General features: G+C 44.2%; 1 pseudogene; it reads left to right on the forward strand.

Annotated features, from left to right (window-relative positions):
* The window catches only part of LOC135504238 (segment polarity protein dishevelled homolog DVL-1-like), a 49090-nt pseudogene that overhangs the window by 19391 nt on the left and 14107 nt on the right, over window positions 1-15592 (forward strand).

Raw genomic sequence — 15592 nt, forward strand, 5'->3', positions numbered from 1 at the left:
CTGCTTTATCCCTGTCTGAGACAGATAATATAAACATACTGCCCCATCCCTGCTTTATCCCTGCCATATAGACAGATACTATTAACATACTGCCCCATCCCTGCTTTATCCCTGCCATATAGACAGATAATATTAACATACTGCCCCATCCCTGCTTTATCCCTGCCATATAGACAGATAATATTAACATACTGCCCCATCCCTGCTTTATCCCTGCCATATAGACAGATAATATTAACATACTGCCCCATCCCTGCTTTATCCCTGCCATATAGACAGATAATATTAACATACTGCCCCATCCCTGCTTTATCCCTGTCTGAGACAGATAATATAAACATACTGCCCCATCCCTGCTTTATCCCTGTCTGAGACAGATAATATAAACATACTGCCCCATCCCTGCTTTATCCCTGCCCCATCCCTGCTTTATAGACAGATAATATTAACATACTGCCCCATCCCTGCTTTATCCCTGTCATATAGACAGATAATATTAACATACTGCCCCATCCCTGCTTTATCCCTGCCATATAGACAGATAATATAAACATACTGCCCCATCCCTGCTTTATCCCTGCCATATAGACAGATAATATAAACATACTGCCCCATCCCTGCTTTATCCCTGCCATATAGACAGATAATATAAACATACTGCCCCATCCCTGCTTTATCCCTGCCATATAGACAGATAATATAAACATACTGCCCCATCCCTGCTTTATCCCTGTCTGAGACAGATAATATTAACATACTGCCCCATCCCTGCTTTATCCCTGCCATATAGACAGATAATATAAACATACTGCCCCATCCCTGCTTTATCCCTGCCATATAGACAGATAATATTAACATACTGCCCCATCCCTGCTTTATCCCTGCCATATAGACAGATAATATTAACATACTGCCCCATCCCTGCTTTATCCCTGCCATATAGACAGATAATATTAACATACTGCCCCATCCCTGCTTTATCCCTGTCTGAGACAGATAATATAAACATACTGCCCCATCCCTGCTTTATCCCTGCCATATAGACAGATAATATTAACATACTGCCCCATCCCTGCTTTATCCCTGCCATATAGACAGATAATATTAACATACTGCCCCATCCCTGCTTTATCCCTGCCATATAGACAGATAATATTAACATACTGCCCCATCCCTGCAGATAATTTATCCCTGCCATATAGACAGATAATATTAACATACTGCCCCATCCCTGCTTTATCCCTGCCATATAGACAGATAATATTAACATACTGCCCCATCCCTGCTTTATCCCTGCCATATAGACAGATAATATTAACATACTGCCCCATCCCTGCTTTATCCCTGCCATATAGACAGATAATATAAACATACTGCCCCATCCCTGCTTTATCCCTGCCATATAGACAGATAATATTAACATACTGCCCCATCCCTGCTTTATCCCTGCCATATAGACAGATAATATTAACATACTGCCCCATCCCTGCTTTATCCCTGTCTGAGACAGATAATATTAACATACTGCCCCATCCCTGCTTTATCCCTGCCATATAGACAGATAATATAAACATACTGCCCCATCCCTGCTTTATCCCTGCCATATAGACAGATAATATAAACATACTGCCCCATCCCTGCTTTATCCCTGCCATATAGACAGATAATATAAACATACTGCCCCATCCCTGCTTTATCCCTGTCTGAGACAGATAATATAAACATACTGCCCCATCCCTGCTTTATCCCTGCCATATAGACAGATAATATAAACATACTGCCCCATCCCTGCTTTATCCCTGCCATATAGACAGATAATATTAACATACTGCCCCATCCCTGCTTTATCCCTGCCATATAGACAGATAATATAAACATACTGCCCCATCCCTGCTTTATCCCTGCCATATAGACAGATAATATTAACATACTGCCCCATCCCTGCTTTACCCCTGTCTGAGACAGATAATATAAACATACTGCCCCATCCCTGCTTTATCCCTGTCTGAGACAGATAATATAAACATACTGCCCCAACCCTGCTTTATCCCTGCCATATAGACAGATAATATTAACATACTGCCCCATCCCTGCTTTATCCCTGTCTGAGACAGATAATATAAACATACTGCCCCATCCCTGCTTTATCCCTGCCATATAGACAGATAATATTAACATACTGCCCCATCCCTGCTTTACCCCTGCCATATAGACAGATAATATAAACATACTGCCCCATCCCTGCTTTATCCCTGCCATACAGACAGATAATATTAACATACTGCCCCATCCCTGCTTTATCCCTGTCTGAGACAGATAATATAAACATACTGCCCCATCCCTGCTTTATCCCTGCCATACAGACAGATAATATTAACATACTGCCCCATCCCTGCTTTACCCCTGTCTGAGACAGATACTATAAACATACTGCCCCATCCCTGCTTTATCCCTGTCTGAGACAGATACTATAGACATACTGCCCCATCCCTGCTTTATCCCTGTCTGAGACAGATAATATTAACATACTGCCCCATCCCTGCTTTATCCCTGCCATATAGACAGATAATATAAACATACTGCCCCATCCCTGCTTTATCCCTGTCTGAGACAGATAATATAAACATACTGCCCCATCCCTGCTTTATCCCTGTCTGAGACAGATAATATTAACATACTGCCCCATCCCTGCTTTATCCCTGCCATATAGACAGATAATATTAACATACTGCCCCATCCCTGCTTTATCCCTTTATCCAGATAATATAAACATACTGCTGCTGCTTTATCTGAGACAGATAATATAAACATACTGCCCCATCCCTGCTTTATCCCTGTCTGAGACAGATAATATTAACATACTGCCCCATTCCCTGCTTTATCCCTGTCTGAGACAGATAAATTTAAAATACTGCCCCATCCCTGCTTTTTCCCTGTCTGAGACAGATAATATAAACATACTGCCCCATCCCTGCTTTATCCCTGTCTGAGACAGATAATATAAACATACTGCCCCATCCCTGCTTTATCCCTGCCATATAGACAGATAATATAAACATACTGCCCCATCCCTGCTTTACCCCTGTCTGAGACAGATAATATTACCATACTGCCCCATCCCTGCTTTATCCCTGCCATATAGACAGATAATATTACCATACTGCCCCATCCCTGCTTTATCCCTGCCATATAGACAGATAATATTAACATACTGCCCCATCCCTGCTTTATCCCTGTCTGAGACAGATAATATTAACATACTGCCCCATCCCTGCTTTATCCCTGTATGCTTTATCCCTGTATATCCCACACAAGTGGCTCAGGTAGTGCAGCTCATCCAGGATGGCACATCAATGCGAGCTGTGGCAAGAAGGTTTGCTGTGTCTGTCAGCGTAGTGTCCAGAGCATGGAGGCGCTACCAGAAGACAGGCCAGTACATCCGGAGACGTGGAAGAGGCCGTAGGAGGGCAACAACCCAGCAACAGGGCCGCTACCTCCGCCTTTGTGCAAGGAGGAGCAGGAGGAGCACTGCCAGAGCCCTGCAAAATGAACCCCAGCAGGCCACAAATGTGCATGTGTCTGCTCAAACGGTCAGAAACAGACTCCATGAGGGTGGTATGAGGGCCCGACATCCACAGGTGTGGGTTGTGCTTACAGCTCAACACTGTGCAGGACGTTTGGCATTTGCCAGAGAACACCAAGACTGTCAAATTTGCCACTGGCGCCCTGTGCTCTTCACAGATGAAAGCAGGTTCACACTGAGCACATGTGACAGACGTGACAGAGTCTGGAGACGCCATGGAGAACGTTCTGCTGCCTGCAACATCCTCCAGCATGACCGGTTTGGCGGTGGTTCAGTCATGGTGTGGGGTGGCATTTCTTTGGGGGCCCTCCATGTGCTAACCAGAGGTAGCCTGACTGCCATTAGGTACCGAGATGAGATCCTCAGACCCCTTGTAAGATCATATGCTGGTGCGGTTGGCCCTGGGTTCCTCCTAATGCAAGACAATGCTAGACCTCATGTGGCTGGAGTATGTCAGCAGTTCCTGCAAGAGGAAGGCATGCTATGGACTGGCCTGCCCGTTCCCCAGACCTGAATCCAATTGAGCACATCTGGGACATCATGTCTCGCTCCATTTACCAACGCCACGTTGCACCACAGACTGTCCAAGCGGATGCTTTAGTCCAGGTCTGGGAGGAGATCCCTCAGGAGACCATCCACTACCTCATTAGGAGCATGCCCAGGCGTTTTAGGGAGGTCATACAGGCACGTGGAGGTCACACACACTACTGAGCCTCATTTTGACTTGTTTTAAGGACATTACATCAAAGTTGGATCAGCCTGTAGTGTGGTTTACCACTTTAATTTTGAGTGTGACTCCAAATCCAGACCTCCATGGGTTGATAAATTTGATTTCCATTGATAATTTGATTTTTGTGTGATTTTGTTGTCAGCACATTCAACTATGTAAAGAAAAAAGTATTTAATAAGAATATTTCATTCATTCAGATCGAGGATGTGTTATTTTAGTGTTCCCTTTACTTTTTGAGCAGTGTATATATATATATATATGTGTGTGTGTGTGTGTTGTTAATGTGCACGCATCAGCCTCATCCACTCATGCTCCTAAGGCTGATGAGTCTTTGGCTTTTATACCCCGAGGACTATAATGCAAGAGTTACTCAGTGTGTAGTCATGTGCACTCGCGTGTACGTACGTGAACACTAGTGTGCGCATGCGCTTGTGTTGTCCGGGTGCGTTCATGCATGATGCATATATGTATAGGTCTAGGACATCCCAGAGTGTGTATGTGCAGAGTGTGTGTGTGCATGTGCAGAGTGTGTATAGTGTGTATGTTTGTGTATAGTGTGTATGTGTAAAGTGTACGTGTGCAGAGTGTGTGTGTGCATGTGCAGTGTGTGTGTGTGCATGTGCAGAGTGTGTATAGTGTGTATGTTTGTGTATAGTGTGTATGTTTGTGTAGAGTGTGCGTGTGCAGAGTGTGCGTGTGCAGAGTGTGCGTATGCAGAGTGTGTATGTGCAGAGTGTGTTTGTGCTGAGTTCAGCAGGCTGGGTTGGTTGAGTTGTGTTTCTCACCAGCTTCAGGTTTCCTTAGGGTTAGGGTTTATTAAACTAGGCAAGTCAATTAAGAACAAATTCTTATTTACAAACCCGGATGACATTGGGCTCGTTGTGCGCCGCCCTATGGGACTCCCAATCACAGCCAGTTGGATACAGCCTGGATTCGAACCAGGGACTGTAGTGATGCCTCTTGCACTGAAATGCAGTGACTTAGACCGCTGCGTCACTCGGGAGCAGCATTGACTAGTGATGAGTGTGTTTTACACTGCTACCCTGAGACTAAAGCCTCTCACCCCTCTGAAGATAACCCTCCCTCCAGCACCTTCTATCCAGCTCTGTACAGGATGAGAAGAGTCCCATCCCACACCTGCTCTCCCGGTCACACACACACACACACACACACACACACACACACACACACACACACACACACACATACACATACACATACACATACACATACACATACACATACACACAGACACACACACATACACACACACACACATACACATACACATACACATACACACAGACACACACTCCATCCTCCCCCCTGCCACAGGCATCATCTGGGATTTCAATGGCCCTCATTAGTACCATGCAGCATTGGATAGAATGCATCTCTCTCAGGGTATCTGGTCATAAATGACACTTAGTGAAACACACATCACATACCACACCCCAACAACACATCTCTCATGGCCAGGGGGACTGAATATGAAACAGAGTCATCATTTGTTTTAGAATAAATGTGGCAAAAACAAATGGAGACATTAAATGTATTTCTATAGCTTACAAAATGTATTTTAGTGGCGGAGTGCCAAGATGGAGGCACAGTGACTTCAACACAGCACTCCTATCAGTCATCTAGTGTATATATAAATTATTGGTTTCATTGTGGATCTACAGTTATTCAACTTTTTGAATGTGTGTATTTCAGTGCCAACGCGGTGAGCAGTCGGGATGGCCTGGACACAGAGACAGGCACAGAGTCCCTCCTGAGCCACCGTAGGGAGAGAGAGAGAGAACGTGCCCGGAGGAGAGCACGAGAGACTGAAAGTGAGTAACAATACACACAATTAGGATAACTACCTAAGTACAGTATGTGTGGTACTGTAACACCAATAACACATCATCACAATATCATTACACATCATTTTAGCAATATCCCCTCACAGTGCTGACATTGTTCAGTAACACCCCGAAAGGGTGGACTGTAAATAATGTCAAAACCAAATCAGAGGGTTCACGGGGTTCAGATCTGCTGGTGACAGGTAAGTGGAACAGTTTGACCAAGATTGCTTTCGGCGCTTTCTCTCTTTCCCAAGAGACCGATCTTGTTTTTTCTTGAGTGCAGTTCAGTTTCATGGTCAGAGGCTATTTTCCACCTGATGGTTTAACTTCAGGATCTGTGGGAGGAGTACTTTTCTTCCTATTATGACCATGTATAGCAGCTGGATAGGTGGTGGATGGAAGGCCCCCCCAAAAAAATAAAAAATAAAACTATAGCAGATGTATAGTTGCCTCTCGGTTATTGTGGAGATCTGAAACCACCTTTGTATTTTTTTTGCTATTGGGAAACTATTCAAATAAACTCTTATTTGTTGTTGCATATTTTATCCTTACTGCATGTACACATACAGTATCATGAATAATGGACATGGGAAAATGTCAGGAAACTCATACCAGTCTTGGTTAAGAAGAAATACTTCTGTCTTTATTTGTTGTTACTGTCATGGACACATTTTGGCACTGAGCTCAGCAAAGAGTTCTAAAAAGTTCACTTGGAGAGGAGGAGGGCTTCCTCTGTCCTCCTTCAGGGACCTTCCTCTATCCTCCTTCAATGACCTTCCTCTGTCCTCCTTCAGGGACCTTCCTCTGTCCTCCTTCAGGGACCTTCCTCTATCCTCCTTCAATGACCTTCCTCTGTCCTCCTTCAGGGACCTTCCTCTGTCCTCCTTCAGGGACCTTCCTCTGTCCTCCTTCAGGGACCTTCCTCTGTCCTCCTTCAGGGACCTTCCTCTGTCCTCCTTCAGGGACCTTCCTCTATCCTCCTTCAGGGACCTTCCTCTATCCTCCTTCAATGACCTTCCTCTGTCCTCCTTCAGGGACCTTCCTCTGTCCTCCTTCAGGGACCTTCCTCTGTCCTCCTTCAGGGACCTTCCTCTGTCCTCCTTCAGGGACCTTCCTCTATCCTCCTTCAGGGACCTTCCACTAACCTCCTTCAGGGACCTTCCTCTATCCACCTTCAGGGACCTTCCTCTGTCCTCCTTCAGGGACCTTCCTCTGTCCTCCTTCAGGGACCTTCCTCTGTCCTCCTTCAGTGACCTTCCTCTGTCCTCCCTCTGGGACCTTCCTCTATCCTCCTTCAGGGACCTTCCACTAACCTCCTTCAGGGACCTTCCTCTATCCACATTCAGGGACCTTCCTCTGTCCTCCTTCAGGGACCTTCCTCTATCCTCCTTCAGTGACCTTCCTCTGTCCTCCCTCTGGGACCTTCCTCTGTCCTCCTTCAGGGACCTTCCTCTGTCCTCCTTCAGGGACCTTCCTCTATCCTCCTTCAGGGACCTTCCTCTATCCACCTTCAGGGACCTTCCTCTGTCCTCCCTCTGGGACCTTCCTCTGTCCTCCTTCAGGGACCTTCCTCTGTCCTCCCTCTGGGACCTTCCTCTGTCCTCCTTCAGGGACCTTCCTCTGTCCTCCTTCAGGGACCTTCCTCTGTCCTCCTTCAGGGACCTTCCTCCATCCTCCTTCAGTGACTTTCCTCTGTCCTCCCTCTGGGACCTTCCTCTGTCCTCCTTCAGGGACTTTCCTCTGTCCTCCTTCAGGGACCTTCCTCTATCCTCCTTTAGGGACCTTCCTCTATGCTCTTTCAGGGACCTTCCTCTGTTCTCCTTCAGGGGCCTTCCTCTGTCCTCCTTCAGGGACCTTCCTCTTGTCCCACCATTCTGTTGTCTAGAGAGTAAATAAGCACATTACATGTCACCTCTCTTTCTACACTCAGAATGAATGTGTGCGGTGTAGTTCTTTGAGAAATATAATATTTTAAGATGGCACTTTGGACAATATCATTATTAGCAATTCTGATTCTTCCAATAATAATAGTCACTCCTACTCATTTCCACTGTTACTCCTGTTTATACACTTCTCCTGGAACCGGTTCAACAGTGTGATGATGTTGGTGTCTATATTTACCATTCAACAACTACTGTAATGTGTCAGCCTACAGTCCCTGCTGTCTGTTCCTCTGTTTCTCCTCCATCCATGCCCACAGCAGATAGAGCCAGAGACAGTCCTTTATCTCTTTATCTCATCACTCCATCTCTTCCTCCCCTGTTCTGCTGTTCACAGCAAGCCTGGCTGTGTGGATCCTGCAGCTCCAGGCTCATTAACCAAACACTCATTCATTTCTGTGGCTTAATTAGGATGAGCAAGATAAAGCATCAGGCTGGTTGGTACTGTAGAGAGGAGAGAGCTGTAAAGTCTATGTGTAATACAGAGCATGTGTGTACATGTGTGTACCTGCTGTCCTACTGGGAAACAAACTACAGAGCTGGAATCATGTAACCTATCTCTTCTCCTCTCACTACAACCTTTGTCTTTCTAGTCACACTGTTAAGTTCTGATTTGAGAAAGTGAAAATAGGACTGTGTGTCATGTCCCTGTGGCCCTCTCTAGAATTAGCAGCCAGTAGCAGCCCCTCTGTTGAAGGAGTAATAATCTCTCTCTCTCTCTCTCTCTCTCTCTCTCTCTCTCTCTCTCTCTCTCTCTCTCTCTCTCTCTCTCTCTCTCTCTCTCTCTCCCTCTCCCTCCCTCCCTCCCTCCCTCTTCCACCCCTCCTTCCATCTGGTTTGCCGGCCTGCTAGTTGGTTAGTGCTAATTAAATGAGAGTGTCAGGGAACAGGGCATGTCCCTCATGGTGAACACACTGCATCATGGCTCATAAAACTCTGCCCTACACTGCTCAATATAATCAAATTCAGGCATTATTTGTTTCGAGCGCTACAATGCCAATTGTGGTCATTCAATCTGTGTCCTTGACTTAAAGGCCCATGCCCATCCAGCGACATGTAAAGTTATCCTGCCTGGCACTGCAGCAGTAGTATAGCAGGAATTCCCCTCTTTCTTTAAGTGCCACTGTGTCTGTGTGAATGCAGCCTGCTTTACAATGAAGTGAGCAGGGTGAATCAGTGTTTTAACAGAGGTAAACATATCTCTCGTTCTCTCGTTTCTGGCTGTAGGTATGTGAGAATGAATGGATGAATAATGCAGTGTTTGACAGGGTGAGGAGAGTGGACAGCTGGTGACTGAGCCCACAGGACACTGTGGAGGTATGGGAGAGGATCTGTTTCAGGGCCACAAGCCTTTTAGCTGTGCTACCTGCACTGGGAGATGAGGGGGGTAGGTGAACTGAGACCCCTGTCTGTCTGTCTGTCTGTCTGGCTTTATCACGCTGTGGCTTTGGCAGGACTGTTATGACACCTACAATAGGTGTATTGACTCCAGAGTGGTTTTACGAATCACTGTATAATAGCCTAATCAAAATGTAGGCAGCAATAATCCAGAATATTTATATTCAGTTAAAATGTATAGGTCAAATGAGCATTCCTAAATGTTTAAGATGCTTGGAACCTAGTGTTTAGCAACATTTTTTCATTTAAACATTTGCTATTTTGTGAAGTGTATTGTGATGAAGGGAGAGCATGAGCTTCGTGCTTCTGAGAGGCTTTGGCACTGTTAATCACCTGATGGCACCATCACCTGATGGCACCATCACCTGATGGCACCATCACCTGATGGCACCAACACCTGTGGCGGTTAGAGATATGCTCGTGCATCATATAAAATCCCATCAAATGCAGGGCAATCTCTCCGCGCTTTGGAATGCAGTTCTCTGATAGGTCAGAGAGAGATTATCAGACATCCAGTCGTGTGCCATGGGATGGGAGTGCGGGGTAGTGTTTTCGCGCTACCAATTCGTTCAGTTTCTCAGTGCGTCGCACGAGACCACTGGCTCTCTGATCTGACTCTCCCGCGGTTGAGGTAAGATAATACAATTTGCTCATGGAATTGCTGTATAGTGTAGTTTGTAGTCCACTGGCTGTTAAATGGTAGATACGTGTGATGGAAGTAAATGATTTAGGTCCTTTATTTTAGGTTAATGCAGGTTCTTGTCTAACCTTTGCAGCAGTAAATTCAAAGGCAATCTGTAGCCTACCGACTATTATGTGATCAATCATTTTCAATACTAGTAAAGAAATCCATTCTAGATATGGCTGAACGAGGAAGTAACTAATATTATCATCATCCAACCACTGGCATTTTTAATTATAGATATCTTTTGTGCTTATGCAAATATTTATTTTCCGATTGTGTAAACTACATTCTATTGAAGAGTTTGACTGTTTTGTGAATGGAGTAGCCTTAGTGAATGTTTTTGAGACAGTCTAATAGATAGCGATCATAATGGTTTATTATATCCTACATAATCACCCACCTTATCATACCGTAATACCTTCATTTTAGCAGATAACGTATGACATTCCAATCCCTCTTTATGGCTCTAAAATCATGACATGAAAAAATCCTGATCCAATCTGAGTAATGGAGGATAGAAGGCAGCTTTGGCACTGAAGGCTTATAGTTCACAGCACAGTGTCCCAAAATAGAATAGGTTTGATTTATTGTTTTTGTATTGTTTGGTCAATGAGTATAGTAGTAGATGACATGTCAATGAATCGGGTGTATGCCAACCACACTGCCCATGACTGTAAGAGTCACTTCAGTGTTAATCTGCTAAATTGTAATTATTCGCCTACCGCCTCATGCCTTTTGCACACAATGTATATAGACTCTTTTTTTTCTACTGTGTTATTGACTTGTTTATTGTTTACTACATGTGTACCTTTGTGTTGTTGTCTGTTCACACTGCTTTGCTTTATCTTGGCCAGGTCGCAGTTGTAAATGAGAACTTGTTCTCAACTAGCCTACCTGGTTAAATAAAGGTGAAATAAATCAAATAAAAAAGAGTCAGACATTTGTAGAATTTAATAAGTCAAGATGCCTCGCTGTGAGACACCTGCCATTGACTGTGATGAGCAAAAAGGAGAAAATATTATGTTGAGTGATTGTGTTATCTCTCTTCGTTTCACAGTATCTTTCCCCAAATTCACTATATTTTTTGGTCTTTTTCCACTGCCTTCATTGTAGATAAGGATTGGAGTCTGCCTGCCAGCAGCCTGTCATTGGGCAGAGAACCTGGTCCTTCTCACAGGGGTTGAGAGACAGACAGGAGCTGGGAGAGAGGGGACAGAGCACTGCACAGACACCAGACAGTCTCAGTTTTGCACCTGAGACATACAGCTCTGCTGTTTATTTGTGTGTGTATGTGGTGTGTGTATGTGGTGTGTGTATGTGGTGCGTGTGAGTGTATGTGTGTGTGTGTGTGTATGTGTGTGCGTGCACACACTTTGGGCTGAGTCAGTAATGGGCACCACCACATTATTGGAATGTTTTGGTCGCTCGCAGAGAACGCAGGGTCAGCCACGCCCTCGCCGTTTTGCCAGAGCCTTCCAGCCAATCCGCTGTCACCCTGCTGAGACAGGACCCCTCCCCTGCCACTGTATGTATTGGGGGTAGATGTGGGAGAGAGGTGTTGGGAATTGGGGACACTGATGTTATTGTTTTGGTAGATCAGAGGTAGCTCTTATTTTACACTGCCAACTGATAATACATTAACTAAAGTCTATGGTATCATATTTGATGATACACTGCATAAAGATGTTATTCACAAGTCCACTGAAATCTTTGTTTACCATACCATCACATACAGTAAGGTACGATGCCATGTTTACCATACCATCACATAGAGTAAGGTACGATGCCATGTTTACCATACCATCACATACAGTAAGGTACGATGCCATGTTTACCATAACATCACATACAGTAAGGTACGATGCCATGTTTACCATACCATCACATACAGTAAGGTACGATGCCATGTTTACCATACCATCACATACAGTAAGGTACGATGCCATGTTTACCATACCATCACATACAGTAAGGTACGATGCCATGTTTACCATACCATCACATAGAGTAAGGTACGATGCCATGTTTACCATACCATCACATACAGTAAGGTACGATGCCATGTTTACCATAACATCACATACAGTAAGGTACGATGCCATGTTTACCATACCATCACATACAGTAAGGTACGATGCCATGTTTACCATACCATCACATACAGTAAGGTACGATGCCATGTTTACCATACCATCACATACAGTAAGGTACGATGCCATGTTTACCATACCATCACATAGAGTAAGGTACGATGCCATGTTTACCATAACATCACATACAGTAAGGTACGATGCCATGTTTACCATACCATCACATACAGTAAGGTACGATGCCATGTTTACCATACCATCACATACAGTAAGGTACGATGCCATGTTTACCATACCATCACATACAGTAAGGTACGATGCCATGTTTACCATACCATCACATACAGTAAGGTACGATGCCATGTTTACCATACCATCACATACAGTAAGGTACGATGCCATGTTTACCATACCATCACATACAGTAAGGTACGATGCCATGTTTGCCACTGGGCTTCCTTCTGTAATAGTGAATCACTAGTAAATGCTTCCTTGGCCCAGTTGGTCTCTGATATCAGCTCATTCAGCTCTGAGTTGTCTTTCACTGTGTCATGATGTAAAGTATGCCCTTCAGCTGACTCTTTTATCCAAAGCGTCTAACAGTCTTGCAAGCATACATTTTTTACGGATTGGTGGTCCTGGGATTAGAACCCACTATCATGGTGTTGCAAGAGCCATGCTCTTCTAACTGAGCTCCAGAAGACCACCGTGGAGTGACACATGCGTCAAAGATGTTCATGTGGCCTTCTATCCAAGTGTTAACATGAGTTCTGTTGATATCTGACTGTTGATATCGGACCTGTTGTTGTTTTGTCCCTCGTATCAACAGTCCCTCGAATCAACGGCCACTCTAAGTCGGAGCGCACAGCAAGGGACTCCGCCATGGGCTATGACAGTGCCTCAGTAATGAGCAGTGAGCTAGAGTCCAGCTCCTTCGTCGACAGTGAGGAAGATGAGGACGCTAGCAGGTAGATGCTCCCTCTTTATCTCGCTCTCTGTATGTCATCTTCCTCTCTTTTCATCGGTGGTTCTTTACTAAATAAAATCACCATATCCCCTCTGACCTCTTCCCCTTTCCTGCTCCAGGGGTGCTGCCCTGCGGCTGACCCTGTGCTGCTCACAACCTGCAGTGTATGTTGTGTGGTGGGGCTGGGTACTGTTATGTACAGAGAAAGATAGTTGCACACTCTATATATGCTCTCAGATATTGAATGTTTATTAAACACCCGTGTTTTAGCACACAGTGTCTTCTTAAGGGTTTCCCTTGTTTCTGTATCAGGGACCAATGTATATTGTATTGAGATGAATTGTGTCTCAGACTCAGCAGCTCCACAGAACAGAGCTCGTCCTCTCAGCTGATGCGCAGACATAAACGCCGCAGACGGAGACACAAAGTGGCCAAAATAGACAGGGTGAGTTCCCCTCACAGGTTTTCCCACATCCCATGTGCCTGTGAAAAGGAAATAACCACAGTGGTTTATGTGAATATCTTTGTGACTGTTGTATCTGCCTCCCTCCTCTCCAGTCTTCGTCTTTCAGCAGCATCACCGATTCCACAATGAGTCTCAACATCATCACTGTCACACTCAACATGGGTACGGCTTTCCCCTTTTAATGTCTTTTCTCTCGGACTCTTTTTTTCTACTAAATATCATCAGAGTTCATAGTGTTTGATACAGATATCATCAGGGTTCATAGTGTTTGATACAGATATCATCAGGGTTCATAGTGTTTGATACAGATATCATCAGGGTTCATAGTGTTTGATACAGACATCATCATAGTTATAGTGTTTTATGCAGATATCATTATAGTTATAGTGTTTTATGCAGATACAGTATCATCAGAGTTATAGTGTTTGATACAGATATCATTATAGTTATAGTGTTTTATGCAGATACAGTATCATCAGAGTTATAGTGTTTTATGCAGATATCATTAGAGTTATAGTGTTTTATGCAGATATCATTAGAGTTATAGTGTTTTATGCAGATACAGTATCATCAGAGTTATAGTGTTTTATGCAGATATCATTAGAGTTATAGTGTTTTATGCAGATACAGTATCATCAGAGTTATAGTGTTTTATGCAGATATCATTAGAGTTATAGTGTTTTATGCAGATACAGTATCATCAGAGTTATAGTGTTTTATGCAGATATCATTAGAGTTATAGTGTTTTATACAGATACAGTATCATCAGAGTTATAGTGTTTGATACAGTCAAAAGTTTGGACACCTACTCATTCCAGGGTTTTTATTTTTTACTATTTTCTACGTTGTAGAGTGTTAGTTAGCATCAGAGTCCATTGACTGTAAACAGACTTATTTCTGTCTCTCTCCTCCAGAGAAGTATAACTTCCTGGGTATCAGTATCGTGGGGCAGAGTAACGACCGGGGGGACGGGGGGATCTACATCGGCTCCATCATGAAGGGAGGAGCTGTGGCTGCAGATGGCAGGATAGAACCTGGGGACATGCTCCTACAGGTACACCCACTATTAATGGACCTAACGTTTATTCTATATGCAATATTCTAAGGTTATTCTATATGTTGCATTCTTCGTGAGATATTTTGACCATATTTGTATGATTTGTTGAGGGAATGAGCCAGTGCTTGCAAATGGAAAAACTTGCTTTGTGAATTCCATAGCATTCCCAATGATGTTTGGATACAGTGTGTTTGACTCAATGAGGGAAAGGGGAAACAGGTCCTGTGTTTCTGCCTAGCTTTGTTGTGACCTATTGACAACCATCTGTAATGGTCCTCATCACTTCCCTCTCCATAACCCTCTTTTCTATGAGTTGTTTTTCTGCTTTTCCATTTCCTCCCTGTTGTTAGTTCTCTTTGACGTGTGTATGGATGGACTCAGACTAACCTCTCTGGCCACGCCTCCTCTTGTACACAATATACATGGTGGCTGATCTCTAGTTATTGTGGATTCCGCATTTATTAACCTAATTTATTGGGGAGCCAGTGTGTTTTTCCACCCATACATACATGCATTATAAAGCTGCTTAGGATTTACTGTGTGTGTGTGTGTGTGTGTGCGTGTGTGCGTGCGTGCGTGCGTGTGCGTGTGTGTGTGTGTGTGCGTGCGTGCGTGCGTGTTTGTGTGTGTGTGTGTGTGTGTGTGTGTGTGTGTGTGTGTGTGTGTGTGTGTGTGTGTGTGTGTGTGTGTGTGTGTGTGTGTGTGTGTGTGTGCGTGCGTGCGTGACAATAGTGCTCTGGATAATTTTAGACTGCAGAGTCCTAAAGCACATGTTTATTTTGTGTTTCTTTATTCACTTGTTCCTTTTGTCCAACCACTTGTTCCTTTT

The sequence above is a fragment of the Oncorhynchus masou genome, chromosome 18 (assembly GCF_036934945.1).
Source record: "Oncorhynchus masou masou isolate Uvic2021 chromosome 18, UVic_Omas_1.1, whole genome shotgun sequence".
Lineage (NCBI taxonomy): Eukaryota > Metazoa > Chordata > Actinopteri > Salmoniformes > Salmonidae > Oncorhynchus > Oncorhynchus masou.